The 3,996-nt window shown below is 32.9% G+C and overlaps 1 pseudogene; it reads right to left on the reverse strand.

The window, feature by feature from the left end:
- Positions 1-609: 609 nt before the first annotated feature.
- On the reverse strand, positions 610-3,732 carry LOC139842264 (protein FAR-RED IMPAIRED RESPONSE 1-like; annotated as a pseudogene).
- Positions 3,733-3,996: the final 264 nt, after the last annotated feature.

Consider the following 3,996-nt stretch of genomic DNA (forward strand, 5'->3'; position numbering starts at 1 on the left):
TTCTCACTTGCTAACTTGGCATGCTGACTTGGTAATACATAGACTTCCTATTATTTATAAATACTCTCCTTTATTTTTGCTTATTAGTTAATTGATATATTTTTCATTTTATAACAATAAATAATCAAGAATTTTAACCATCAAATTTATTGATACGTAAAAAATCTCATATAATTTAGATTAATTTATTTTTTAATCAAAATCTTTGTGTGTTCCCATTCACACTCACCGACTAAAATTACCCAAAAAGTATCAAAGGGTAATTACAACCCAAACCCATTAACAATTTGATCTAGATCTTAACCTCCAATCAAACCGATAAAAAACAAAAATAATCACCATGTCTTATTTTGCTAGATGTAATTTAACCCGTAAAACCATAGCACGGATTGACTGTGACATCGGTTTATGGATTAGTCACTCAAATGAACAATAAAAGTTCAAAAAACACAAACTTGTAATAAAAGTACATATGTTCAACAATAATCAAATAAATTTCAATGTCTAGCACAAAAGAGTGTACATCATTTCATGCTATAAAGTAGCTAAACGCATGATCATAATCATGTGATAAACAAAAAAAAATGAGAAACGAAACTGTGACATCGCTTATAGGGGATACAATGCGTTGTTTGGAGGGCCAAATGGCATATTATATGATGCGTTTAGAGAGTTGATATGTGATGATTGTTGCATTTGAACATCTACATGTTGCATAGGTGGAGGTACTTGTTGAAAAACATGACTGTATTGTGACGAGTATTGTTGCATAGCACTCGGAACGAATCCACTCGAAATGAATCCACCGTATTGAAACGGAAAATTAGTGTACCCATTTGGATTTGTAGCAGTTGGAAGATAATAGTCATTTTGATCTCCCTACAATCAAATTCACAAACCTTATTAGTTGGGTCCCTTATAGCACTTCGACATAAGGAATATTAACATAAACATATATGATCCGGGACGAAACTCGTTAATCACAACCAAATAATTCCTCTAATTTATAGATGATGCTATTAAATTTACCTCTTTCACTGTTTCATTATCCACAGCTCTACCTCTAACTTCATCCAAAGTCTACAATTACAAATAATCATAAAATAAAAAAAGTTAAGACAACACATTGACTAGCTTACTGAAATAATTTATATATTTGAAGTACCTTCTTCTTTTTCGTAATATTTTTAACGATTTTTTCAGACGTAGACTGTAATCTCTTACTCGGAGGACGACCTTTTCTGCGCACTGCTGGAGGGTCACGAATCTTGACATTCTCATTATTAAAATCATTGTTCCGTTGTGTACACATGGTGCTACCATTATTAGTTTTCTCACCCAATATTTCGCTCTTTAACTCGTTAACCCGGTCAAGTACAAGACTACATTTTTCGTCTAGGTCAGATGCCAAGTCTGCAACTTCGGAAAAAGCATGACACATTTTATCATAACGACGACCAACATCCGAGACAACCCAATCACTGTAATTTACTTTCACCTTAGTATGTCTTCTCTTGATATCTTTTCTCCATCTTTGCAAGATGTATTTACTCGGAATCAAATATACATTTTCAGTAGTTAGCACCGTAAGTACATGCCTACACAACATTCCTCTAAACTCAAACAGACGACATATACACCTAATATCACATTCTTCAACCGAATCCCCCTTTTTGAACCAAACTGAAAAGTGTTTCTTCATTAGATTTTCATTATCTATTACATCCTCAATGACTTCATATTCTATGTACCCATCGTGTGATTTTATAAAGCCAATCCCACAATACATTTTTCCCGTCAACTCGACCCTGAACTCTTTGAACTTAGCATTGGTTAATATATCCTTCATTTGTTTTTCCATGGCATAACGAGTAATTGGCGGGTAACATGAGTTGTATGAATTAAAATCTTCAACGTTCTCCTTCTCAGCCCTATCTCTCAATGCATTTTCATATTGTTCCACAAACTGTTTTAAAGTAGTTTTCCTATTTACATACTTGTCAAAAAATGAATTGATACTTTCACTCCGTTGTGTAGTAGACATGCCAGCCCAAAAGATATCTTTCACAAAGCAAGGGACTCATCTTTTTTTTTCCTCATACAAAACCTTAAGCCACCTATTCTTTTCAAGCTTATATCTATCAATCATCGTTTTCCACGCTACTTCAAATTCAACAGTAGTTAAACAATCATAAACAGCCTTTTTAAGCCTGTACTTAATTGATTTGTATTTTGCATGTTTACCAAACTTTTTAGGTATTTTGTTCATGATATGCCATAAACACCACCTGAATTCAATTAAAATACAAAGTTTATAAACTTTAAACTAAGAAACCATAACACTAATAAAAACTTCGGTAGTTCTAGAATATAAATGTGAGCTATCCAATATACCTGTGACGCGAGTCTGGGAAAACAATCTCAATTGCTTTTTTCATAGCTTGGTCTTGGTCCGTGATAATTGCATTAGGAGCACGACCTGACATACACGAAAGCCAAGTTTGAAAGAGCCACGTAAATGTTCTAACATCTTCATTTGAAATTAGTGCACAACCAAGCAATATTGATTGGCCATGATGATTTACCCCTACAAAAGGAGCCATTGGCATCTCATACTCATTTGTTAAATATGTTGTATCAAATGTGACAACATCACCAAATTCCTCGTAAGCTGCCCTACACCTTGAATCTGCCCAAAACAAGTTCTTTAGTCTATTTTCCTCGTCCAATTCCCATGCATAAAAAAACTCACGATCGATAGATTGAACCTTCATGAAGTAACCTTGAATTGCTTCAGCATCTCCTTCTCCAAACTTCAACCGTTTGACTTTATTAATATAGTTACGACAATCTTTTTCTGTAAATGGTAAATTTTCATATCCTCCATTCTCGACAACCAACGTATTGAAACTCTTATTCATTCTTACCCCCGCTCTTTGATGAATTTCAAGTTGTCTTTTCACATGTCGATTTATTTTTCGGTAACAACGGTAAAATCTTCCTTTACTTGGACTAAACGAGTGATTATGTTCGAGATAAACTTTTGACACATGATACTTTTTATCGGCGCCAAGAACTACTCTAATTTTAGCACCACAATCAGTTTTTGTAGTGGGACGAGGGTTCAAACTATTTTTCGATTTGGACACCGACTTTTGAGCCCGATTACATGCAAAAGTAGCATACTTTATAGTGTCATCAATAGGATCCTTTTCTGAAGATCTTTTAAAGACTCCAAATCCCAATTTTTTTCCATAGTCTGCATAAAAGTTTGCAACTTCTTCAATTGTGTTAAAAGTCATGCCAAGTTTTGGTTCTTCCACGCTTTCATCATGTTGGACACTCTCATTATAATTTCTTTGACCACATCCATTCTCAATACCTTCTCCATCGTCTTCATTTCTTACATTATAAGTGGTCTCTTTTTCCATATCAACGTGATATTCTCTAGAGTTAAAAAAATATGTGTGCTATGAGTAAAGGTATAACAAATTTAATTATGTATAAATATATGTATCATCTGTAATACATCATTATCATATTCTATAATAAATAAAATAACAAGTTCTATAAAGAATTTAAATCTTACTCATTCATTCCTTCACCTTCATCGTCCATATTTTGTGTTTCTTCAAAATCCTTATTCTGAGTTTCTGAATCAGCATCATCAAATGTGGAAGTAAAAGAAGATGATTCATTGAGTGAAGATGATAAAGATGAATGTTGAACCATATTGATGAAGATGTTAGGGTTTTAATTTTTCAAGATAGATGCAATAAGAACTTACTGATAGAAGAAATTTTGTTAAAAAAAATAAATTTAATCTAAGTTATACGAGTATGAGATTTGTTACGTATCAACAATTTTGATGGGCTAAAATTCTTGATTATTTATTTTTTTAAAAATGGAAAATATATCAATTATCTAATAACCAAAAATAAATGGGAGTGGTTACAAAAAAGTCAATGTGCATGACCACATCAGCATGCCAATTCA

The sequence above is a fragment of the Rutidosis leptorrhynchoides genome, chromosome 4 (assembly GCF_046630445.1).
Source record: "Rutidosis leptorrhynchoides isolate AG116_Rl617_1_P2 chromosome 4, CSIRO_AGI_Rlap_v1, whole genome shotgun sequence".
In the NCBI taxonomy this organism is placed as follows: domain Eukaryota; kingdom Viridiplantae; phylum Streptophyta; class Magnoliopsida; order Asterales; family Asteraceae; genus Rutidosis; species Rutidosis leptorrhynchoides.